Raw genomic sequence first — 27,597 nt, forward strand, 5'->3', positions numbered from 1 at the left:
ATGTCATTACACCTGAACAGTTTGCAAATTATTGCTTCAAACTTACTAGGAAAGCAAGAATGATAACTGGAGTGAAAAACTGAAGCTGCTACAAATAAATCTACAGAAAAACTTAATTAGATTCTTCACCCACACACATTCCTTATTGCTACTGACCTTAAGTAATCATTTGCAAATAACTTTTTTAAAAAGTTTATTAGAAACCACTCAATATAACTCATTACTAAAGATTTTGGCATTTATTTGTAAGCTGAATGTTAGGTTTATTCAGCAATACATTTATTCAAATATTCTAGAGCTATGTGATAAGACTCACTACAGGTTTGCAAACAGTATTGTAGTCTGAAAGAATGTGAGAAAATCATAGCATTAACATACAAGGCATGATACTTCCTACTTTTTATTCTGCAGTGGAAAGTAGCAGCATATTGTATGATGTCATCACTGGCATTGGGATGGGTAAGGAATGTAAAAGCATCAAAGCATCTTTTTAATTTCTGACTTTGAACTATATCACAGGCATTGTATCACACAAAACCTATGGTTTACAGCATGCATGCACTAAGTGCTCTTTCAAAATAAGTACCCATGCAGCAACTTTAACAAAATTGAGTACTTTGAAAGGTGAAAATAGAAATTTGAAATTGAAGGCAACTGTGACATTTTAGCTAGGCTAAAGTGAAGTAAAGAATAAATCTATGGGGAAATCTAAACAGAACCCACAGCCTGCCCTCATCTATTTGATATAGAAGGTACGCGGGCCTGGCAAATTTTAGACATGATGATAGAAAGTTAGTGGACTATCTCTTTCTGATCTATGGATAGTACCAGGGTCCAAGAATGGGTGAATTGATAGCATTTGAGTAGACAACACAATATAGTTAGATTTTAGCATTAAATTTCCAAAGCATAAATGTGCTGGGAGTACTAGAATATTCCAACAGAAAGAATGGAAAGCCTTACAAATCTAATCAGAGTAAATGCAAACCTAAAATTTAAGAGTCGGGTGCATGGTAATATGAAACTAATAGCTTAATTTGCCTCAGTTTCTATTAAAAATACAATTTAAGAACAATGAGAAATTGTTTGAGCCTTAAGAATGATGCAGATAGAAGCAAAACAATGGAAAATTAGGAAAAGTCTTCCCCAACGAGGTCTGAGATCAAGCTGATGGACTACGTCACAATTAAAAGTTTTTGTTCTGAAACACAAGAAATATCAGTAGTACCTAATTAAATCAGAGCAACTAGAAAATATTCCAAATTTCTTCACTTATCGCTAAATAAATAAATGAATTTATTCATTTATTTTCCACATAGAATTATTACAGCATGAAGGAAAGTCACTGAACTGATATGAGCTCTGTACAAGAGCAATCCAGCTTGTTGCAGTGTTCTATAAACTCTTCAGCCACCTATCTAGCCTTAAATGCTGTGACACACATCAAAGTTGCTGGTGAACGCAGCAGACCAGGCAGCATCTCTAGGAAGAGGTACAGTCGACGTTTCGGGCCGAGACCCTTTGTCAGGACTAACTGAAAGAAAAGCTGGTAAGAGATTTGAAAGTGGGAGGGGGGAGGGATGGAGCCAAGAGCTGGACAGGTGATTGGCAAAGGGGATATGACAGGATCATGGGACAGGAGGTCTGGGGAGAAGGAAAAGGGGGAGGGGGGAACCCCAGAGGATGGGCAAGGGGTATAGTCAGAGGGTGAAAAAGGAGAGAGAAAGAAAGAATGTGTGTATATAAATAAATAACAGATGGGGTTTGAGTGGGAGGTGGGGCATTATCGGAAGTTAGAGAAGTCGATGTCCATGCCATCAGGTTGGAGGCTACCCAGACAGAATATAAGGTGTTGTTCCTCCAACCTGAGTGTGGCTTCATCTTTACAGTAGAGGAGTCTGTGGATAGACAAATCACAATGGGAATGGTATGTGGAATTAAAATGTGTGGCCACTGGGAGATCCTGCTTTCTCTGGCGGACAGAGCGTAGGTGTTCAGCGAAACGATCTCCCAGGCTGCGTCGGGTCTCGCCAATATATAGAAGGCCACATCCGGAGCACCGGATGCAGTACATCACCCCAGCCGACTCGCAGGTGAAGTGTCGCCTCACCTGGAAGGACTGTCTGGGGCCCTGCCTTTAAATGCTGTGATTGAATTTGCTCATTCAATTCCATCAGCGCTTCATCTCACGGGGCAAAGGAATAGTTTTTCTTCACTGTCAGTACCCTTCAGATCTTCTGACCTGCTCTGTTCCAAGGAGACCAACTTTATCAAAGTCTATAATAAAACTAGAGATCTTCAACTCTGGAAACACTGTAGTTAATATTTTCACACTTTCTCTATAGTGTGGCATCCAGAGAATAACATGATACTCCACTGTGACTGAATATTTTATAAAAGCTTTCTGTTTCCTGCATCCATTTATAAATTCCAGGATGCTGTATGCAGTGGTTTATAAATCTTTTTCTCAACTTGTTCTTCCACTTTCAATAAACTATACACATACATCCCCTGTTCTCCCTGTTCTGGGAACCCTTTAATCAACTGGCCTTGCTGCTCATCAACCTCCTTTAGTACACTTAGGTTACACTGTGTGGATATATCTTGGCTATCATTGTACTCTTTCCCTCATCTGGTTCTTATTTTTTTCCCCTATTCAGGTGCTAGTTATTTCAGTATTCCTTGCACTTTATTAATTCCACATCACATCACCCAGCCTCATAAGTTTAAACCTTCTCTCCCCATAGCAATAGCCAATCTTCCCCCAGTGACACTGATTTCAGCTACACTGATGGGCAATTCATCCAACATGTTCAAGTCTCATCTTTCCTAGAATTGGTTCCAGTGCCCTAGGAAACCAAAGCCCACCCACCAGCACCAACTCCTTCAAACCACACATCAACCCAGGCTATTCAAATAGTTCTATACTTGCAGATCTACACTGGTGTAAACCGGAAGTTACTACTCTGGCACTGCTTCATAATCTTTCAATACTACTTATAATCCACCAGCAGAATCACATCTGTAGCACTAAATTGGATCATACTGATGGTTGTCCAACCCTTCCCCAGTGCCACTCCAGAATTTTCTACAGCAGCACTATAAAAGCTACAAACCTAAAATACACTATTTGAAGTAATTAGCAACAGCAAGGCCCAGAACTATAATCCTTTGGAATTTTTCCCTCCCTGGATAACTTTATTCTTGGTGCTATGGCCTTGCCTCACACTGCACTCTTCCAGAGAAACATCTGTCCCTATCATTACTCAATTGAATACTGCTCAGAGATGCAGTCAGTGGTCCCCTAAAACACTGCCTGCCTTTTTAAAAATTTCTGGCAGACACACATTCCTTGCCTTCTGCAGTATCATGAGCTTCAGAGTGAACAACTTCCAAAACACACCATAGAAAATAAACTGGTCCTGCAGCTTAACTCATTTTCACATATCCCTCCACTTCCCAAATTAAGTACTATCCAAAATGCCTCTATGACCATCTCTAGCAGATCATTCCATATAAACAGCCATCCTTTGTGTGGAAAACTTAATGTTCAAATCTTCCATTTTTCTCACTCTCAGCTTAAACCTATGCCTTCTAGTTTTAACTTTCTCCCTTCTATGCCCTTCATAATTTTATAAACCCCCCAATAAGGTCTACCCTCAGTTTCTTACAGACTAATGAAAATAAACCTAATGTCTTCCATCTCAGGCAATATCCGGGTCAATCTCTTCTGTACATCTAATGCTCCCACCATCTTCCTGTAGTGTGATGATCATAAACATACATAACACTTAATGCAGCCTGACAAATGGCTCATTGCATTTTGCTTTTACAATTGCAACATCCCAACTCTGCAAAGATATACATGCCAAAAGCAGTGCAATATGGAGTTGAACTTTTTACTGTTGGACTTCGGCCGCATTCCACCGTGATACAACACTAGGCGGCACGGGAGGTCGTTCCTGCCTGTGGCCATCGAACATGCAGCTCCTCCCATGGAGGGTCAGACACCCTGAGCCAATAGACTGGTCCTGGATCTATTTTCCATCTGGCATAGTTTGCATTTTGTTGTTTGATTGTCGGGGGGTTTTGTATTGCTATATTTATACTCTATTCTTGGTTGGTGCGGCTGTAACGAAACCAAATTTCCCTCGGGATTAATAAAGTATATCTATCTATTAGGAAAGAGGAGTTCAAATGCACGGTGATTATGGGAAAGACTGAAGGGAAGAAAGCAAGGGGAAGACAAAGACAAATGATGATGGAGACAGCAGCCAGGAAACTGGAAATGAATACCAATGAATTGATCCACTTGACCCGAAACAGGAGTGTGTGGGCCATGGCAGTCAAAGCTCAAACTGGGCACGGCACCTGATGATGATGATGAGTGCTTTACTTACCCTGATGAAACCAAATGTTTATTGAAATTCACTGGGCCTTCTTCCCCAAATCGCTTTTAAATTTGCTCAGCCACTTTCCCACGCTCCTTTTAAATGCACTGAGCTCTTTTTAAGTTCACTAGGGCTCTGTTTCTTGTGCTCCTTTCACTATTACAGTTGCTAGAAAAAGTATTCAGAAGATAGTACATTTGAAAACAAATTCACAAAATTAATGCAATCATTAAGCAGAAGAAGTGAGAGATATTAATGAGAGGCTTTGACTAGGTTCTTACTCCAAGTAGACATTAAGGGAACATCACGTCCCATAGTTCAACAAACATCCAATGCTATCAGGGAAGAACGATTCTATCCAGACAGCTCAACACTTAGCATTGGCTGAAGTCAGAATTGTAGGAGGTTGGTGCAAGGCAAAAATTGGAGAACATAACTTTTCCCTATCATTTCTGTTTCTCTGCACCTCAAAATTAACACAGCTTAAAATTTAGTCTGACAAAAGATAAAAATGAGAATACTGAAGTCATGAGTTGGATTTTACTGTTGCATGCCAGCTTTGCAATGTTTACACAATATGTAGCACACATGAAAGTTATGATCAGCACTGATAAACCCAACTGATTATTTGAAGACTATATAAAGAAAAGTTAATTTACTCGTCATTCTAAAGAACACTTACCATAATGTGTGCTGAATCTTATAACGTTGCACTACAAACATATAGCACCAAAGGTGGATTTCAGTATTCCGTGCCTTCTCCCTTCATACAACATAAATCACCTATAAACAAAAGATGAAAATTAAATAAAAATAAGAATTTTCATCTTTACATGATTTTAATATGATCTTGGCATTTAAGTAAAAAGCATGCCATTTATAAATTTGTAATTCCCTTTACACCCTTGCTTTTACTCCCAAAGTCTCCTTAATCTTTGAAAAGGCCATCTCAGCATTTCTTATTTGTACCTCATTGTGTCACTGCTTATTCATCTAGGTTTGGAATAACATGATTTAAAATTAACCATAAAACTTCTACCTCTTCTAGTCTATCCATGCTCCAAGAGTTTTGTTCTGCATTTGTTATCTGCTTTATTACTGACAGAGGTATTTGCCCCCAGTGAAAGACATTCTCTCCTGAACTGATCATTTCCAGTGATGAGTAATTATTTTGGTTCAGATGCAAAGTCTCAAATATATCTGGTGCAATAACTGTAAGTCACAGGAGCGGATTTAGGGCATTCAGCCCATTGCATCTACTCCACCATTCCATCATAGCTGATTTATTATCCCCCTCAACCCATCCTCCTGTCTTCTCCCTGTAACCTTTGACACCGTTATTAATCAAGAACTTATCAACCTCAACATTAAATGCACCCAATGTCTTGGCCTCCACAGATTTACCACCCTCTGGCCTTATCTCTGTTCTAATGGGACACACTTTCATTCTGGTGTCGTGCCTTCTGGTTTTAAACTTTCCACTATAGGAAACATACTTTCCACATCTACTCTATCTAGGCCTTTCAAAATTCAGTAGGTTTCAATGAGATCCCCCTCATTCTTTGAAACTGCAGCAAGAACAGGCACAGAGATATCAAATGCTTCTAATAAGTTAAACCTATCATTCCCAGGGTCATTCTCTAGAACTTCCAAGTGCGGTCTGACCAATATTTTATTAAGTCTCAGCATTATAGCCTTGCTTTTGTGTTCTAGTCCTCTTGGAATGAATGCCAACATTGCATTTGCCTTCCTTATTCCTGATTTAAACTGCAAGTTAATCTTTAGGAAATTCTAAACAAGGACTCCCAAGTCCCTTTGCAATTTTTGAATTTGCTTCCCATTTAGAAATTATTCGAGACCTTTATACCTCCTACCAAAGTGCATAACTATACATTTCCCCAAACTTCATTTCATCAGCGACTTATTTGCCCATTCTCCTAATCTGTCTTCTGCAGACTCCCTGCTTCCTCAACACCACCTGCCCCTCCAACTATATTTCTATCGTCTGCAAACTTGCCACAAAGCCATCAATTGTGTCATCTAAATTGTTGGCATATAATGTGAAAAATGTTCCCAAATCCAATGCCTGTGGAACACCACTAGCCACCACCAGCTAAAGAGGAAAGGCCCCCTTTATTTCCGCTCTTTGCCCCCGCCAGTTGGCCAATCTTCTATCCATGCTAGTATCCTTCCTGTAATACTATGCACTCTTATCTTGTTAAGCAGCTTCATGTGTGCCACCTCGTCAAAAGCCTTTTGAAAATCCAAATAAACTACATCCACTGTCTCTCCTTTGTGTATCCTGCCTGGTATTTCCTCAAAGGATTCCAATAGGACTTCAGCCTATTTTCTCATGTGATTCAAAGTACCCCTAAACCTTAACCTTAATATTGGACTCCAACATCTCCCAGCCACTAAGACTGGCTAACTTGCCTATAATTTCCTATTGCCTCCCTCCCTTCTTAGAGAATGGAGTGACATTTGCAATTTTCCAGTTCTCCGGAACCATTCCAGGATCTTGTGATTGTTGAAAGATCGCTACTGGTGCCTCCACAATCTCTTCAGCACCTCTTTCAGAACCCTGGAGTGTCATCCATCTGGTCCAGGTGACTTATCTACCTTCAGACCATTCAGCTTCCTAAGCACCTTCTCCTTAGTAATAGTGATTACACTCACTTCTGCCCCTTGACACTCTTGAATTTATGACATACTGTTGGTGTCATCCACAGAAGACTAACAAAATAGTCATTCAGTTCATGGGCCATTTCACCCCCACTGCTACCGCTCCAGCATCATTTTCCAGCAGTCCAATATCCACTCTCACCTATCAGTCCTTATACAGTATATTAAAAAAAAAACAACTTTGGGTATGTTATATTATTGACTAGTTTGCTACATATTTCAATTTTTCTCTCCTTATTGCTTTTTCAGTTGCCCACTTTAGGTTTACAAAAGCCTCCCTATCCTAAAGCTTCACACTAATTTTTGTTACATTATATGCCCTGTTTCACTTTTATGCTGTCTTTGACTTCCCATGCCATTCACGGTTGCCTCGTCCATCCTTTAGAATACCTCTTTGGGATGAATCTACCCTGCACATTCAGAATTGCTCCTAGAAACTCCATCTACTGCAGCTCTTCCATCATCCCTTAGTGCTTCCTTCCCTCAACTCCTCTCTCGTGCCTCTAAAATTCCCTTTACTCCACTGTAATACTGATACATTTGACTTCAGGCTCTTCCTCTCAAATTGGAGGGTGAATTCTATCATATTATGATAAATCTCTGAAGGGTTTTTTTACCTTCAGTTCTGGTTCATTACACATAACCCTATCCAGAAATGACATTTCCCTAGTGGACACAAGTTGCATTAAAAAAACCATCTCATAGGCATTCTACAAATTTCTTCTCTTGGGATCCAATGCCAACTTGATTTTCCCAATCAACCTGCATACTGAAATCTCCCATGACCATTGTAACATTACCCTTTTTGCATGCTTTTTCTATCTCCTGTTGTACTTTGTATGTCACATCCTAGCTATCCCAGAACCTAACATTTTCAACTTACTTTCCCTCTCTAAAGTGCTTCAAAGCAGCACCCTCTTTCCTGTATCAGACTGCAGTTAACACCAAGATAGAAATTACATTCTCTTCACGGTTGTGGGCCATTTCTTTGAACTCTGCTCCTCCTGAAAACAATACAGTTTTCCAGTGATCTACATCAGGCTGCTGTTTATTGATTACAGCTTTGCATTCAATACAATCATACCATCAGAGGCCTCTGTAACCTCCCTTGACAACTAGATCCTTAACTTCCTCACCGGGAGAACACAGCCAGCATGGTTTGGAAATAACATCTCATCCTTGCTGTCAATCTACACTGCCCCATCTCAAAGATGCACTGCCGAGGGCACAACTGTTGTTGGCGGAATTTCAGATGATGATGAGGAGGCGTACAGGAATAAGATGGATCAGCTGGTTGAGCGGTTTCACAGCAACAACCTTGCGCTCATTGTCAGTAAGACCAAGGAATTAATTGTGGACACCACGAAGGGGAAGTTGAGGGATCAACAGTGGAAAGGGTGAGCAGTTTCAAGTTCCTGGGTGTCAACATCGCCAAAGATCCAACATATTGATACAATTACAAAGACGGCACAACAGCAGCTATATTGCATTTGGAGTTTGAGGAGATTTGGTATGTTACCAAAGACTCTCACAAATTTCCACAGGTCTACAGTGGAGAGCATTCTAATCCGTTCTATCACTGTCTGGTATGGAGCGGCCACTGCACAGGATCAGAAAAAGCTGTGGAAAGTTGTAAACTCAGCCAGCTCCATCATGGGCACAAGTCTCCCCAGCACCAAGGACACCTTGAAAAGGTGATGCCTCAAGAAGGCAGCATCCATCATTAAGGACCCCATCACACGGGACATGCCTTCCTCTCATTGCTACCATCAAGGAAGAGGTACAGGAGCATGACACACACACACACACACACACACACATTTTTAGGAATAGCTTCTTTGCTTTCACCATCAAATTTCTGAATGGGCAATGAACTAATTTAATGTTTTACATATTTTTTTATTTTAACTTATTTTAAAAGTATGTATTGTAATGTATTGCTGCCCCAAAATAAAATTTTTAAGAGATATGCCAGTGATATTAAATCTGATTCTGATTCAATGCTTTTCACCATGTCTTCCACACTTGGTTCCAGTAAAAATATAATCTAATGGCACCATATCTCTTGCAATATTATTTATTCAGCCAAACACCTAATTACATGCACGTCGTTCATTCTGGCGAACCAGGAGGATCCATCGTCAAGCCACTTTTACCAAACCATGTCAAGCCATTTTCTAAAGTGCGTATTCCCAACTTTGAAATGACACTCATCTGCTTGGAAGTACTTGTGTCCTTTCACATCTTGGAATTCAGTTACAAATTCACTGGTTACCATCTGCAGGCCATTACTTTCAGCTCAACAATTCTGCTGCCAGTATTCTGCCGTGTTTAAATATCATCCACACAAATGCTAATCAAGACTCTTTTATAGGTTCCAATGCCCCAATTTGAAATTCTCTTCATACTCCAAGGAGTCTTACTTACCCTTCCCACCACTGACCACTCAAGGACTGGTGTGTGTTCTCCTGACTTCCCCTTCCCTGGTCTTGCTAGCATTGAGTGTAAGATTATTGTTGCTATACCACTCAAATAGCCTATCTCACTCCTGTATGCCTCTTTGTCCCCATCTGAAATTCAGCCAACAACTGGTGTCATCTGCAAATTTATACATGTGAACCCAGTACAAATCCCAGATACCAAAACACTAATTATGCAGAAATACTTTTTTCTCTTTTGCAACGCCTTGGATGTACATTACCAACACCTGACTAGACCTCATATTATTTGTATTATGATTCATACAAAAATGTCTTGGAAATTTTGGACATGCTAATCTACAGAACACTTCTGTATCCTTTTGGTGCTATGCTGATGTCAACATCTTACATTAGACTGAATATATGACCAATGTCATATAGACATAGAGCATGGAAACAGGTCCTTTGGCCAAATTTGTTCATGCCAACAAAATTGCCTACTTATGCTTGTCCTATTTGCCTGTGCTTGGCTCATCTCTCTCCAAAATCTTTCTATCCATTTCCCCATCCAAATATCTTTTAAACATAGTTAATGAACTTGCCTCTACCACTTCCTCTGACAGCCTGTTCCACATACCCACTACCCTGTGTGTGAACTGCCTTCAGGTTCAGTTCAGATCCTTCCCTTCTCACCTTAAATCTAGACATGCTAGTTTTAAACTCCCACACTGTGCAAAAAGACTGACCTTATCTATGCTTGATTTATAATCTTTATTGTCCACAATCTGCCTCCTATGCTCCTGACAGAACAGCCCCAGCCTATCCAGTCTTCCCCTATAATTCAAGCCCTCCAGTCCCATTAACACCCTTGTGAATCTTTTCAGGACCCTTTACAGCTTAGAGATATCCTTCCTGTAGCTAGATGAGTAGAGCTGCACACAATAATCCAAACTGTGTTCTCTTGTACAGCTGTAACCTGACATCACAATTCAGGTACTCAATGCACTGGTTGATGAAGCCAAACATGCTAATCCCTTCACCACCCTGTTTAACTGCATCACCACATTCAGGGCACTAGGTGCCTATACCCCTAGGTCTCTCTGATCGAGAACAATCTCCAGTAGTCTGCCATTTACTGTGTAAGCCTGCCCTGGTTTAACTTAGCAAAATGCAACACTTTGCAGTTGTCTGAGATAATTTCCATTTGCCAATCTTTGGTTTTTGGCTCACTTTCCCATTTGATTTAGGTGCTGTTGTAGCCTTAGATAACCTGTCTACTATACCAACAATGTTGATGTCATCCATAAATCTAACTATGCCAACTACCTTCTTATCCAAATCATTAATACAGATAATGAACAGTGGATCCAACACTGATCCCTATGCACAGCACTGGTCACAGACTTCAACCCTTCAACACCTCACTGACTCTTTCTACATAGAAATTTGTATCCAGTTGGCTAGCTCACTCTGGATTTTATGTGATCCAACCTTCTGGACCAGCCTACCATGCATGAGTTTGCCTTCCTCTCATCAATCCTCCTAGTAACCTCTTCAAAAACACTCATTAAAAATTGTGAGGCTATTTCCCACATGCAAAACAATGCTGACCATCCTAACCAGTCCTTAACTCCTGTCTCTCAAGATCTCTACCAGTGACGCTAAGCCTGGAGTTCCCCGTCTTGTCCTTCCATCCTTATAATAAAGCCACTATCTAGCCCTTTGGAACTTCACCCACAGTTAATGATGATACAAATATCTCTGACAGTGTTCCAACAATTTCTTCCCTACCTTCTCATGATACCCTAGGATACAGTTATTCAGACCTTGGGGTTTTATCCACCTTTATGTGTTTTAGTCTATCGTCACTTCCTCCTTTGCAATGTGGATATGTTCTAAGTCATTATCACTTTCTTTCTTGTATTTCCTAGCTTCCATGAACTTATCCATTGTAAACAAAGACAAGAAATTTTCATTTAAGACCTCATTTACTGCAACTTCTAGAGCTCCAGGTTCTGATAACCACATTGATCCTTAAAGGGTTCTGTTCTCTTCCCAGTTATCTTTTTGCTCTTAACGCACTTATACAATTTCTTAGAAATCCCCTTTATTTTTTGCCCTCCTGATGTCCCTCAAATTTACTTTTCCTGACTAGAGTCCCAATATCCCTAATCATCTAGGATTCCCTAATCCTGCCAGATTTGTTCTTCTGTTCAATGTGGACACTAAATTTTCCTTGCTTCGTTTCTAAAAGCATCCCAATTGCCAGATGTCTCTTTACTTGCAAACAGCCTCTCCCAGTCAACCTTTGCAAGTTCCAGTGTATTTCCATCAAGATTGAAGATTAATTTTATTTGTCACATGTGCATTGAATCAAAGCAGAGAGGATTCTGCTGAGCAGCTGGCATGTGCCACTCCTGGTGCCAACACTGCATGCCACAAAACACCAACCACGTTTGGAATGTGGGAGGAAACTGGAACACCCAGAGGAAACAAATAAAAATCCTGTACAGCAGCATTGATGTTTCCTGTCAGTAAATGTTCTGTTTTCACTTCTTAAAGGAATGGAAGCATTACCCTACGATCATTTACACAATCTGATGCAGAGATAACCTGACAAACCCAAAGCTGCACTACTTTTTGCATTCGTTTTCAATCATACGTAAAGTTAAAAACAGTTGCATTTTCTTCCTTGAAAAGCATATTAGCTTTAGTTTGTTTAATAAAAAACAAAATGTGCTGGTCTTCTAAATATCGGTTTTAAAAAACCCAAATATATCACTAAGATGCAAATTTTATTCCCAACTGATAAGAGCAAAGTTATGAAAATCACACTTCTAAAGGTGACAAAATGACAATGTTTCACTTATAGCTGTGATAAATACCGGCTACCAAACTGAAGACAGATAGAAGCAAAATGCAAATTTTACTGGTGCTATTTTATAAGTTACACTTCTAATCCCAGGCATTACAAAAAATGCTTTCCCTCAGCAGAAACTGTAAAGACATCAAAAATCTAACTATTTTGCACATCATAACAAGGTGAAAAATAAAAGGATAAATAATGTACAGTATTCTCTATATTTTTTATGTTTAGACATGAAGATAAATTAAACCACAAATATTTAGCAGCTAATTCATTTCTTTAGTTTTCTAATTCAGTGTACCTAAATAAAGTTTCTTATATAATAAAAAAGGAAAAAGGAGGGAAAAAGAGGGAAGTCGTCCATGTTAGGATTTAGGGGAATTAGACAGGATCCAGCAAAGGTTAATTAGGTGCAATTGTTTGAAGGGAAAGGAACAATTGGCAAATGGAAAGCTTTTATTTATGTATTTTTTTTAAAAAGTCTCCTTGGGTGTGTGACAGCACCAGTTGCTGTTAGGGTGAAGAGTAAACCTGGCAAGTTTAGGGAACCTTAGCAAATGTGAGGCACTGGTCGAGAAAAAAGTATACATTGGATTTAGGAAGTTAGGTTCAAGCAAAACCTTTGATGGTGATAAAAAGATTAGGAGTATTCATTCTTAAGAGGGAAGTCAGGAAGGGAAAGAAAGGGTATGAGATAGATCTTTCAAGTAAGGTTAAGGAAAATCCCAGTAAGTCTCGTAGCTATATTATAAGGGTGATTAGGGCGACAGTAGATCTCCTTAGACATCAACAGGGCTGCCAGAGTCTTGAGCCACGGAGAAGGGTGGGATTTTTAATGAATATTTCTCTGTGTTTATGGAAAAGAAAATCATAATTGTTCAAGAGAAAAGATAACAGAAATAAGAAGAATTATTTTGAAGGACATTCATGTTACCATGTAGGAGATATCTGCAATCTCACGGCACATTATATAGACTAATTTCCAGGCCCTGACCAAGTGCATCCTTGGACTTTGTGAGGAAACTGCAGAGGTCCTTGAGGAGATACAGTACTTGCTTCAGTATCAGCCACTGGAAAAGTTCCTGAATACTAGAAAGTGGCTAATGTTGTTCTGTTGTTTAAGCAAGGCAGTAAGCTTAAGCTAGGAAACTACAGGTCAGTCAACCTAATGTCAATAGTGCAGAAGTTACCATAGGGACAGGATCTACTGACCTTTGGATAGACAGTAAGTTATTGATAGTGAAGAACGTTAATGTATATTATAGTGGTTCTTGATCAGTTTGAGGAGTGGGTCGAGGAGTGGCAAATAGATTTCAATACAGTTAAGTATGAGGTGATGCACTTTGGAGAGTCAAATCAGCCTTAGGCAATATCCCTTTCCATTGTGAAATGGGATTTAGGAGTACAAGTGCACAGTTTGTTGAAAGCACCAGCATTGATAAGATGGGATGGTGAAAAAGGCATTTAGGTTGCTAGCCTTCACCTTTCAGGGCACTGAGTACAGGAGTTGGGATATGACATTGCAGTTGCTACAAGTTGCGCTTGCATTGCTGAGGCCACACTTGGATAACTGTACAGTTCTGTTTTGGGAAAGATGTGGTTAAACAGGAAGAAGTGCAGAAAAGATTTATGAGGATGCTGCCAAGATTGGAAGGCCTGAGTTATTGGCAGAGGTTGAGAGGTTGTCAAGGCAAGATCTTTGGTCCTTGGAACATAGGAGATGAAGGGTGACATTATAGAAACATTTAAAATTATGAGGGGCATAAATAAGAAAGATAATAAGGTCTCCCCCCACCACAAGTTTAGAGGCGATCAAAACTAGGGGCAACAATCGGTAGCTACTTGATTAAGTACACCTGCTCGTTAATGCAAATATCTAATCAGCCAGTCATGTATCAGCAACTTAATGCATAAAAGCATGCAGACATGGTCAGAAGTTCAGTTGCTATTCAGACCAAACATTAGAACAGGGAAGAAATGTGATCTAAGCGATTTTACCATGGAATGGTTGTAGATGCCAGACGGGGTGGTTTGACCATCTCAGAAACTGCCGATATCCAACAGTCTTTGGAGTTTACAGAGAATGGTGCAATAAACAAAAAAAAATCCAGTGAGTGGCAGGTCTGAGGGCGAAAATGCCTTGTTGAGAGAGGTCGGAGGAGAATGGCCAGACTGATTCAAGCTGACAGAAAAGTGACAGTAACTCAAATAACCACGTGTTACAATAGTAGTGTGCAGAAGAACATCTCCGAACACACAACACGTCGAACCTTGGACTGGATGGGCTACAGCAGCAGAAGACCACGAACAAACAGTCTGAGTGTAGATTTTAGGTGAGGGGAAAGATTTAAAAGGGACCTGAGTGCGTCTTTTCACAGAGGGTGGTGAGTGTATGAACCAACCTGCCAGAGGAAGTGGTTGAGGCAGGTACAATTGTATCATTTAAGAAACATTTGGATGGATACATAGAGGGGTAGGCTTATAGGAAATGAATGCATGAAAACAGAACCACTTGCGTGGGCACTGTGGTCTACATGAACTCATTGGGCCAAAGGGCCCGATTGTGATAGATTGTTAGAGAAGAATGTTGATGCTGCTAATTAACATCTACCAAGATACACAAGGGACTATTGTAACAGTTTCTATGCATTACATTGGCAACCGCATATAACAGCAGTTCCACAGAGAATATAGGTCACCAGGGACTTCAAAACATTTAAAAGCTTACATGCAAATAAGAGTTCTAGATGCTTATTTAGTACTATTGCATCGAATTTATTAAGTAAAGTTTGTTTTATTTATAGACTGCAACTTCTGTAGTAAATTACTAAAAACCAAAAGAAAACTTGAAAGTATATTGTGGAATCAGTATACAGTTATATGATACACAGGAATTATATATGAAACTAAAACCTATTACTCTTCATTTATTTTTGTTGGCCATGCTAATTACAAATGCCTTTCAAAAATTGCTTTGAAAATTTAATACAAACCTCAAAAGAACAAAACAAATATAAATTATAAATAACCACCTTTCTGGAAGACAAACTGGACTTCTGGTATGACAAGTGATGGCAATGATGGAGGCACAATATACACACTCAAGTATTGCAAGGAGATTTTACATGATGAAATAGCCAATGAACTTTGTTGTTCAAATAATCTTGCAAATGGGCATTAAAAGTCTGTTAATGTCATGGCTCAGATCTAGTTTTATTCTAGGTTCGAAGAAATAGTTTTGGGGCAGTGAAAGGAATTAGGGCATAGTTTAGGGACAGGGATTAGGGAAGCTAGAGGTAAGGCGCAATAAATGAAAGGTCACTGCAGGAGCCAGAGTCCAGGTTAGAGTGCTACGCAGTAGAAGGCCAATAATCCTTGTGGATTGACATTGGGTCAGCAGGCCCTGTGGATGAGGGCTGGCTACTCCTCAGATCAGTGAGTCTCGAGATCGGAGAACCATGCAGGTAGAAGGTTCAAGGGCCAATGAACCACCAGAGTTCCAAGCACGTAATCAGCAAGTCATTGGAGGTCAAAGCCAGAAGATTGAAGACCAAAGTCTGTAAGTCCAGATTCAAGAACATAAGACCACAAGACATAGGAGCAGAATTAGGTCAATTGGCCCATCCAGTCTTTTCCATCATTTAATCATAGCTAATTTACTTACCCACTCAATCTCACTCTCCTGCCACCAAGAATTTATCAAGATCCACTTTAAATATATCCAATGACTTGGCCTCAACAGCAGCCTGTCGCAATGAATTCCACTCATTTCTGTTCTAAAGGGATATCCTTGTATTCTGACATTGTGCACTCTGGTACCAGCCTCTCCTACTACTGGAAGAATCCTCTCCACATCCATTCCATCTAGACCTTTCAATATTCGGTGGGTTTCAATGAGTTTACCTCTCATTCTTCTAAACTCCAATGAGTACAGGTGCAGAGCCATAAAACACTAACATGTTAACCCTTTTATTTCCAGGATCATTCTCGTAAACCTCCTCTAGACCCACTTAAATGCCAGCATGTCTTTTCTTAGATAAGGAGCCCGAAACGACTCAGAAGTGCTGTCTGACCTATACCTTATAAAGCCACAGCATCACATCCTTGCACTTATATTCCAGCCCTCTCAAAATGAATCCCAATTGCATTTGCCTTACTTAAAACCGACTCAACCTACAAGTTAACCTTTAGGGAATCCTGCACAAGGACTCCCCAGTCCCTCTGCACTCTGATTTTGAATTTTCTGCCTGTTTAGAAAATACTCTGCACCTTTACTCCTTCTACCAAAATGCACAACCACACACTTCTCTACACTATATTCCATCTGCCACTTCTTTGCCCATTCTCCCAATCTGTCCAAGTCCTTCTGCAGGCTGCCTGATTGCTCAACACGAGCTGCCTCTCCAATGACCATTAAAATATGACATGAAAAGTAGTGGATCTTACACCAACTCTTGCAGCACACCACTAGTCTCTGGCAGCCAACAAAACTCCTTTATTCCCATTCTGTACCTCAAGTCAGCCAATCTTCTAGCCATGCTAGTATCTTTCCGGTAATATAATGGGCTCTTACCTTACTTAGCAGCCTAATATACCATCAAAGGCTTCTGAAAATCCAAGTAAACATCCACCAACCCTCCTTTGTCTATTCCGTCTGTTATTTCCTCTAAGAATTCTAATAGATACATCAACCAAGATCTTCCTTTAAGAAAACCATGGTGACTTTGGCCTTCTTTACCAAGCCTCCAAATACACTGAAGCTTCATCCTTAGTAACAGACGTTTTACGTCTTGCCAACCACTCAAAACAAACTAACTGGCCTATAATTTCCCATCTTTTGCCTCCTTCCTTATTAAAGAATGGAGTGATATGGCAATTTACCAGTCCTCTAGAACCAATCCAGAATCTCGTGATTCTTGAAAGATCATTCCTTATTCCTTCGCAATCTCTTCAGCCGTTTCTTTCGGAACCCTAGAGCGTAGTCCATCTGGTCCAAGTGACTATCTATCTTCAAACATTTCAGCTCCCTAAGCACATTTTCCTTAGTAATAATGACTACGCTCTGACATTCTCAAATTTCTAGCAGACTGCTGGTGTCTTCCAAAGTGAAGACTGACACAAAATACTTAATAATTTTGTCTGTCATTTCTTTGTACCCAATTACTACTTTTCCAGCAGTCCAATATCTACTCTTACCTCTCTTCTATTCTTTATATAACTGGAAAAAACTTCAATACTATTGGCTAAATTGCATTCTTATTTCATCTTTTCTTATTGCATTTTTATTTGCCTTCTGTTGCTTTTAAGTTTCCCAATCTTCCAGCTTCCCATTAATTTTTGTATGTTGTAAGCTCCTTCCTTTGCTTTTATGTTGTCTTTGACTTCCCTTGTCAGCCATGGTTGCTTCTTCCTCCCTTTAGAATGCTTTTTTGTCTTTGGAATGAACTGATTCTGCATCTCTTGAATTACTCCAGCCATTACTGCTCTGCTGTCACCCCTGCAGATATCCCCAACCAATTATGGCCTGTTCCTCTCTCATGCCTCCGTAATACCAATACAGTACATCCAATTTTAGCTTCTCCCTCTCAAACTGCAGGGTGAATTCTATTTACTAATTCTTCTAAAGGTTCTTTTACCTTAAACTCCCTAATAAATATTTCATTACACAACACCCAATCAAGGATTGTCTTTTCCCTAGTGGTCTTTAACAACAAGCTTCTCTAAGTAGCCATCTCGTAAGCATTCTACAAATTTCTTCTGTTGGGATCTTGCACCAACCTGATTTTCCCAATTGACTTGCATTTTGAAATCTCCCATGGCAATTGTAACATTGCACTTTTTACAAGCCTTTTCTATCTCCCTTTTAATTTGTACTCCCCACCCTGACTACTGTTCAGAGGCCTGCATATCACCCCCACCATGTCTTTTTACCCTTGTATTTTCTTAACTGTACACACAATGACTCTATGTCACTTCCGTCTTGGGATTTGATTTCATTGTTTGCCAACAGAGCCACCCAGTTCCTCTGCCCACCTGCCTGTACTTTGATGTGACTGCGAAAGCGGACCAAGTGCCTGAGAGTCCGAGAGTCCATGGCCAAGGACGACAGAGGTGGCCTGTCCTGGGGTTCGAGGTGTGACTGTGTGTATCAGCGAGAGGGTGGGAGAGGGGAAAGGGGTTTGTTCTGCTGAAAATTGTGGACATGCTACATTGGTGCCAGAACATGTGGCAACACGTGAGCTGCCCCCAACACTTCTTAGGTTGTGTTGTTGATACAAAGTATTTCATTGCTTCAATGTACCTGTGATAAATATATCAGTCTAGTTGAAATTCTACATTGTACATTAGAATATACTGAGTAAGGTCAGGAGTAGTTCACTCCACCCATGCCAAGTGCACTACTCAATACTATGTGGCCTATATCGATTTTCCAAATATCTTCACTATGCCTGGCAAAAAAAAAATACAAAAAAAATCTTCTTGTCTCTGTCATTAATTGCTGTTTCCTTTTCTTGAAAATATTACTCCTGAATCTAGCCAATACCGCAAGGGAATTAATACCATATCTAACCATTTGTACGATAGAAGAGTTTCATATGTTTCAAAAGAACCATCTCTTTATCTGCCTAATCAATCCAAATACAGCAAATCCACCACCCCATAAATTTATCTGGTCAACTTTTGCTATTCTTAAATGGGAATGTTATATTTACGTACACAATATTCAAGATGCAGACTCACCACAGCTCTGCCTAATTGGTGCAAGGAGTTTCTGTTGCTGTACTCAAATCTGTGCACAATGAAGGTCAATATACAATTTGCCTTCTTAGTTGCTGGTTAAACCCGCATATTCAGTAATTTACACACGAAGACACCAAAGTCTCTCTGAAAACCAACATCCTTCGTTACCACCATTTTATAAAACAATGCCAAAGTGAATTGCCTTTTATTTTTTCAGCACATGGTTCCATCAAACATGCCTATCTATTGCGCCATGAAGCTTTTCTGCAACCTCCTCAATCCACAACATCACTCAACAACACAAAATTTGGATATGTTATGCTCAGCTCCCTTACTCAAATTACTGGTATATATTTTGAACATTTGTGGCCCCAGCACCAATCACTGAGCACCAGAGTGGTCAAGTGGAGTCAACTGAAGACCATGTTATGCCAATTCTCTTCGATGGCAGTAAACCGATCCTCAGTCTGCAATAATGGTAATCTCTTATGTGGGCACTATCTGAACATCCGAATGTACCACATCAGTGGTTTGCTCTCAAACTGTTCCACTAGTCACAACCTCACAAACCATTTGTTAAAAACTATGTATTTATAAATCCATGTTGGCTTTCCCTTATCTTACCTCTTTCTTGGTACATACATACCACTTTCTTAAGTTGCAGCATTTTGCTCACAACCGCTATGAAGCAAACTCTTTATCATTTCCTGCTTTTTCTCTTCCTCTTCAAAAATAGGGTTATATTTGGTTTTGGTAACTTTCAAACTCGTGACTCATCCAATGAAAATAACCACCTCCTCCAGTCTACTCATACTGATGGAGGGTAATTAATCCCAAATAACCTATTTGTCAAGTTTGACTACTCGTAGAGGCACTCAGTTGTAGAGCTCATCACAATCAATTCAAAAATGAACCAGACAGCAAAATTTTCAAAGAGCAGAGTGAATGCCCTTGATATCAGGGCAAAATTGAGAGTGGAGAGGAAAGAAGAAACTGAAATCAATGTGTTTCAAGATGAGGACAAGGTGGAAAAATAAGATCACTCCAGTGGTCGGAGATATGACTGGTACAAAAGGAAATGTTCATGGTTACCAGAGCTCTATGATCTTCAGCTACTTTGAAGATTTTCTGCCATAATGTCAGAGGTAGGGACATAGGTCAATTCAAGATTGTTTAATGTCATTTCCAGTACACAAGTGTAAACAAGAATGAAATAATTGTTACTCTGGATCTGATGCAACACAAAAAAAACACTATGACAAAGAGCACAATAATTAAAAAAATACTATGCAGTGATGCAGCATGATAACCACTGCACGATATTAGGTTTGAGTAACAATTGTTCAACAAACGAAGCAAACCATGTCTATGTGCAGCAGTAACTAGCCAACATTCAAAGTGAAGGAGTTTTACAACAGCAACAAAGGTTTTTCTTCACATCAGCTAAGGTCTTCATGCAAGTTTGAAAGTGCTGATGAAGAACCATTTTTCCAAATGACAGGATCTATATTTCAAGTCAAGTCACTTTTTATTGTCATTTCAACCATAACTGCTGATACAGAACACAGTAAAAACGAGACGTCTTTCAGGACCATGGTGCTCCTTTTCCTGTAAGTGCTATTTTGTAGTGAAAGATGGCCTGACTGATTTGCCAACAAAGTTATTCTTCAGGATAAAGTTTGCTATGAGGGGATCACTGAGGTCTCTCTCCCTCCCCACTACTTGTGATATATATCAGGATCATTGTATATGAAAGGCCCAAAGCATTGTTGTTGATCCCCACCACCCTCAGGAAGGAGGTACAGGAACATCAGGACTAGGACCACCAGACTGGGTAACAGCTTCTTCCTTCAGGCTGTGAGACTTATGAATACTCTGCCACTACCGAGATCTCGTCACTAGAACAAGTTATTTACTGTACTGCTACTGTTACCTGTGCTGCACACTTCATGCACTTTGAATTATATTTTATTGACTTATTTATGGCAATATTTTGTTTTATGAACTGTGTGCCATATATGTTTTGTGGGCGCACCTTGATACAGAAGAACATTGTTTCATTTGGTGGTATATACTGCACATATATTCAGTCAGATGACAAATTTGAACTTGGGTGGTGTGCCAGAGTCAACGAGAAAGAACATTCTGAATCAACGTAGCCAGACTCATCCTTTGCACAGCATGGACATAGAACCTCACTGGATAGATGCATTTTGCACATAGCTGTGTCAGGTTTGTTCAAATCTTGAATATATAAACAATGGTTACTTTCTGAATGTGAGTCATGTTGGATAGATTTCTTAATCACCCCCCCACACACACACACTTTCTGAAGACCGACAGTATATATCAAGATTACACATCCAATCCATTTTTTTGAGTCACATATAAACTGTAAATGTGATTTGCATGGTGCTATACATTGCCAGATACAGCACCACCTTAAATCTGATGACAAAATTTACTCTTCCTGTGATCAAAAAATGCTGTTGCCTTTACCCCATTTAAAATTTTTTTTTACCTCATCCACATGCTCTACTGTATGCAGTTCACAAGGTCATTTTGAATACTGGATGTAGATTGTATTTTTTTATATACCTTTTGAACTATTTCCATGAAACTTCAGCTAAATGGGGCAGCTGTTTAATTGGGCCAAATGTACTGGTCCCAATCTGTCTTAATTTATTGGAATCTATTTTATTTGATTAAGAATAATTAAATAGTTTGAATAAATGTTAACACTCAATAAATGCCAAACAGATAGATCCAGAGTGTCAAAGTTTAATGGGTCACAAAGCTCTCAGATTAGCACTTGTGGGCAACATTAACCAGTCTATCAGCAAGAGATAATGCTAACAAAAAGTACTGGTCCAATTAAAGTCAGAGCGGGGAAAAACTGTCTGAATGCACCTAGAATTTGTAACAAGAAATTTGGTCAGTAAAAATAAATGATCACAATTTCATAATTGTTTATTCATTTTTCCAGGCTCTTGGGATTTTTTTTTTGCAAAATAAGCACTTATTGCCCAACCCTACCACCTGTTGAGCTCAGTATTTCAGAAACTGTATGCTGTGAAAATGAAGGACCAGCAATATACTTTCAGATCATGATGACATTCAGTTTGCAGGTGGTGGCAATTCCATTCACCTACTATCCTCACCTCCGTGGTGCTAATAGTTGTAGATTTGGGAGGTACTATTAAATTCAATACTTTTTTTGAAACATCATATTCTGAAGCAGATTGACATGAAGAATGCTGAGAGAGAGTTTCCCTACACAGAAATATCTAGAACAAAAAGGCATGATTTCAAAATGGTCATGAAGAGCTGTGGGGACTGAAAAGACAGAGTCCCAAGCAACTCCTGCATTGACGTCCTGGATCTGAGATTAAAAATCTTTCTTTATATGAAGTAATACTTCATCCATTGGATTGAATGATTTACAAGGATTCAATGATTTACAAGGATTTCTTAATGTCAAGGACAGGTACACTTACTTCATCATCTCATCACAGCTTGGATCACAGGACTGAGTTTCAGAGGTGAATTGAATGACCCTGGGAAAATCCAAACTGAACAGGATGTTAAGGAATAAGTGATGTTTGATACCACTATCAATGGCATCATTATTCATTTTGCTGGGGTTTGAGAACAGACTAAATCGGACGGTATTTACACAGATTGGATTATTCTTTGTGAACAGGACATATCAAGGTAATCTTCCACATTGCCAGGTGGATGAAGTGTTGTTGCTGCATTCCAGTTCAACTAGAGGTGCAGCAAATCTGGAGGGCAGGCATTCAGTACAATGCTGGAATATCATCTACTTTAAAAGAAAAGTCAGTGCAAAATGACCAGTTCGCAAATTAAATATTTCAGCACACTTAATTTTTAGGGGAAAATGGCCTGAATGAAAACAAGACTGTGCAACTCCAATATGGAATGAGCTGAGAAACAACAAGGAGTAGAAGACATCAGTGGGAGTTACATATACAGTAACACCAAAATTGGTACATGTGGGTATAATACAAATCAGAAAGGTAATACAATAATCAGCAGGGATTTTACCTTACCTATGAACTGGACAAACTAAAATGTGAAAGGCAAAGTTATAGAGAATATAAAAGATGGATTCTTGATGAGTGTGTTGAGCAACCAATGGGAGGGGACGGGCTATTTAAGATCTAGTACTGTGTAATTAGAAAGTGCTTACTTGATGATCTGGTAGTGAAGGGTCCTTTAAGGAATAGTGATCATAATGTACTAGAATTTTAAATAAAAGATAAAAGGTGATTTATATCAAAATCCAAAACCTGTCTACACACACAAAATGCTGGAGGAACTCAGCAGGCCAGGCAGCACCTATGGAAAAGAGTACATTTGACATTTCGGGCCAAAACATCAACTGTACTCTTTGCCATAGATGGTGCCTGGCCTGCTGAGTTCCACCAACACTGTGTGTGTGTTGCTTGGATTTCCAGCATCTGCAGATTTTCTCATTTGTGATTAGAAACCAGTCTTATATCTAAATAAACAACTGCAAAGACACATTATCAGAGTTCAACACGGTAAATTGAGAAACTATATTTAAATGTATGACAGCAACAGAAGCAACCACTAACTTTTCACTACTTCAAAAACAACCTCCAAGACAAAATGATGAAGAAAAGGCCCAAACATAGCTATTAAGAATTAAAGACAGAATTCAGTGGAGGAATTAAGTTTCAGAAAGGGTATTAGAGAATAAGTTGTTAACAAGACACAATCTAGAAGTTTTTGTATACTTGTGTAAAAGGTCGACGAGATATATTTAATTTAAGTCCCTCTTAGACTAAGGGAGGAGAAATTATACTTGGTAACATGAAAGTAGCAGAGAATCAGAATCAGGACAAATATCACTGGCATATGTCATGAAAACAAATAGATCCAGAAAACATCTCTGAACTGGTGTAGAAGAACAGGTCTTGAGCAAAGAGTTCATGGAAATTAGCACCTGTAGAAAATTAGTACTGGAGAAATTGGGTTCTGAGGATTTACCCATTAATGACCTACAGCCTAGAGTTTTGAACACAGCAACTATGGAAATAATTAATGCATTGGTTTTCATCTTTCAATATTCCACAGATTTACAGAATAATTCTTACAGATTAGAATGCAGCAAATAAGTATCTGAAAGAAAATAAGGAACTACAAATCAGTAAGATGCCTGTTGCAGGAAAAAACACCGACATCTGTTGTTCAAGAAATGACCATAAGGTACTTGGAAAATAATAATACTGTAGGTCTGTCTGGGCAGAGTCAATGATGTATGAAAGGGAAATCATATTTGACTAATCTAAGAGTAGTCTCCCCCCCCCCCAAGAGGTTTCAGAATAGATAAGACCAAATGAGTTAACATGTGTTTAGACTTTCAGAAAGCATTTAGTAAGGTATCACATAAGAGATCATTAAATACGAGCACAATATTCGGTAATGGATTGAGGGCTGGTTGAGTTGAATATTTTCCAGTTGGGAAACTCACTCATGGGATAGTACAGGAATCAGAGTTCCAGCTGTTTATAATCCACTACATTAATTTAATCCACATTTGCTGATGATATAAAGCAGTGTAGGCTATGAAGTAGTAGAGGAGCCTCAACAGGAAATACAGGTCAGATGAACAATCAAGGACATAGCAGGTCACCTAACTATAGGAAGGATATCAGTAAGATTGAAAGAGTGCAGAGAAGATTTACTAAGATGTTGCCGGGTCTTCAGGAGTTGAGTTACAGGGAAAGATTGAACAGGTTAGGACTTTATTCCTTGGAGAGTAGAAGAGGGGGGATTTGATAGAGGTTTACAAAATTATGAGGGGTATAGACAGAGTAAATGTGAGTAGGCTCTTTCCACTTAGATTAGGAGAGATAAATATGAGAGGACATAGCTTTAGGGTGAAAGGGGGAAAGGTCTAGGGGGAACTTCTTCACTCAGAGTGGTGGGAGTGTGGAACGAGCTGCCATCTGATGTAGTAAATAAGAGCTCACTCTTAAGTTTTAAGAATAAATTGGATAGATACATGGATGGGAGAGGTCTGGAGGGTTATGGACTGGGTGCAGGTCAATGGGACTAGCGGAATAAAGTTTCGGCACAGACTAGAAGTGCCGAATGGCCTGTTTTCTGTGCTGTAGTGTTCTGTGGTTCTATGATAGAATACTCGATGAAACAATTGTAGAATAGGTTTTGGATGGCAAGAGCGCGATTGCTTTTGGTGTTCTGAAAACTCCAAGGAAGCACAATTACAACAATATGAGTAATGCACATGCATGAAAGAACCTTCTAAACTTAAGTATATTCAAATGTCATACCACTTCAAATAATTTCCCTGCCCTGATAGTTGATATCCATCTGTTTAACACTTCAGATACATCTTATACCACTGCTACAGATTTCTAGTGAACATGTACTCAAATAAATTGTTTTCAATGGATGACTGCAACTTGTTTTAACCAATAAAAACTACTCTTCAGAGATTGCAAGTTGGTGTGCAGAGGGATTGGATTGCCTTTGTACACAAGTCTATGAATAAATGAAAAATACTGTGAAACAGCACACTTAGTCTGTGATCAAACTTCACAAGACCCATTGGAAAGTACATCAATTGAATGACAGCATAAAAATACTAATGCAATACTGCATTTTAATTTGAATACATTGTGTTACAAATCTCGAGATGCAATGCTAAATCCGTATCAGATTTTAAAAGAAACTAATATAGTTTGAGCTCCACACTAAGATGTTGAGTCCGCCTAGAAGTAATAGTTCATGCAAATTGATATAAACTACATACTTCAAACATCTGGGCTTTTGATTTAAAGCAGACATAACAGGATGGCTTAGGAAATTATAGTGATCAGACAAAGTAGATTTAAAAAAGATTGATGCAAGAAATTTAAAACAACAAAATGAGGATAATTTTGCTATATTGAGAATAGTGAAGCTATAATTGGTATTCAAAGTATAGAGCAGATGAACACTTAAAATTGTGTGGTTTCAGAGAAGAAGGGCCAGAGCACAGAGATCTAAAATTCAGACAAATGTTTCATGTGAAGGATAACTACGACATGGAATTCTTAGTTCAAAAAGCTTGTTTCCATACTGTAAATTCTGTGCAAAGTTGATAGTTGGTTACTTAAAAATACATAGAGTACACCCATGTTTACAAACCTAAAACTGACAGTTTTAGGTTTGTATACAAGATCACACTTTTAGCAGATGTTTGTGATTCATTCACTTTCTTTTAACAAACTGGAAATGATGTATGGCAGTTAGAAGTGCCTAAATTTAAACTCATTTTTCCAGAATACACTTTGGAATTCATTTTGTAAGGTGGCATTTTCCTTTAATACTGTGATTAGGTTGGAGACTAGTCTTGGAAACACATTCAGGATTGAAGAGTATGGAAATTTGTGCTAGATTTAACAATAGTTCCGTTGACCAATCAGTGTTATCAAATTATCCTTTCACTTCTGAAACTCATGCTTCAAATAACTCAAAATTGATAACACAAAAATATACCAAATAATTTTTTAAAGTCTCCTCCAAGCATGGATCCACATTGGAAGATTATCTTACAATCAAAAGCAAGAAACACCCAAGTCAAGCAGTGCTTGTAGAATTAAGCATATTAATATAGGGGCAACAACCCATCTTTACAGCGAGATAAGTATTTCCAGCACCTTGCTTTTGTTTCAGATTTTCAACACTTGGTTGTTTGCTTTTTAATTTCTGCAGATTGCCTTTATTTGACATTAATAGCAATCATTTAGCCACACAACAGATAAATGAAAAAAAACATTCTTTTGTAGTTTTAATATTACAAAGTAAAACTCATAATCCAGCACACATGGGATATTGGAATTACAAAACCGGCCAATTTTCTGGACAACTGGAATCTTACACGTTTCAATTCACTTTAAATTTATTTACAGAATGTTATAGTGAATTTTACAGCGATTCAAGTAGGTTTATGGAAACATGAAAACCAGGGATCTGATGAGTGAGAAGAGAGCATGACAGACATTATCTTGTGAGCCTGGTACCAAACAATCAAGATCTCCGACTAGTCAGGAAGCAAATTAAGAGCTCTTTTGTGTTTGTCATTTAAAACAGAACAGAGGAATTTGAACTGAAGTATCAAGATATAAACAACTGGTGGTAGAAATGAGAAACTGACCAATCACCTCAAAATCAACCTACAGGATATATGTGACCCATTTCTTCCATGCCAATTAAAAATGCCTACTGACCCAAATCCCAAACTCCAGCACAGGGCCCATTATCTGCAAGTTCAGGCTCTTCAAGTGGACATGAAAACACAAAGTGTAATGAGGGTTCTGTTTCTATTACCCTTTCATACAATGACTCTGAAAATTGTCATCATCTGTCCATTGATCCTTCCACAAATTATTTGGAATTAATACTCACTGGCTTTTAATGGGAAATAATTCACTTCTATTTA

At 39.0% G+C, this 27,597-nt stretch overlaps 1 protein-coding gene across 3 annotated transcripts in view; it reads right to left on the reverse strand.

Moving 5' to 3' along the window:
• The window catches only part of LOC134349598 (paraspeckle component 1-like), a 131,885-nt gene that overhangs the window by 11,946 nt on the left and 92,342 nt on the right, over window positions 1-27,597 (reverse strand). For all 3 annotated transcript variants that reach the window (XR_010018722.1, XR_010018723.1, XR_010018721.1), the window contains exons 7-8: window positions 5,074-5,174; window positions 4,401-4,559 (exon numbers count right to left, since the gene is read on the reverse strand). The gene's annotated coding sequence lies outside the window, so the exon portion shown is untranslated. The remainder of the gene's footprint in view (window positions 1-4,400; window positions 4,560-5,073; window positions 5,175-27,597) is intronic.

This window comes from Mobula hypostoma, chromosome 7, assembly GCF_963921235.1.
Source record: "Mobula hypostoma chromosome 7, sMobHyp1.1, whole genome shotgun sequence".
NCBI lineage: Eukaryota > Metazoa > Chordata > Chondrichthyes > Myliobatiformes > Myliobatidae > Mobula > Mobula hypostoma.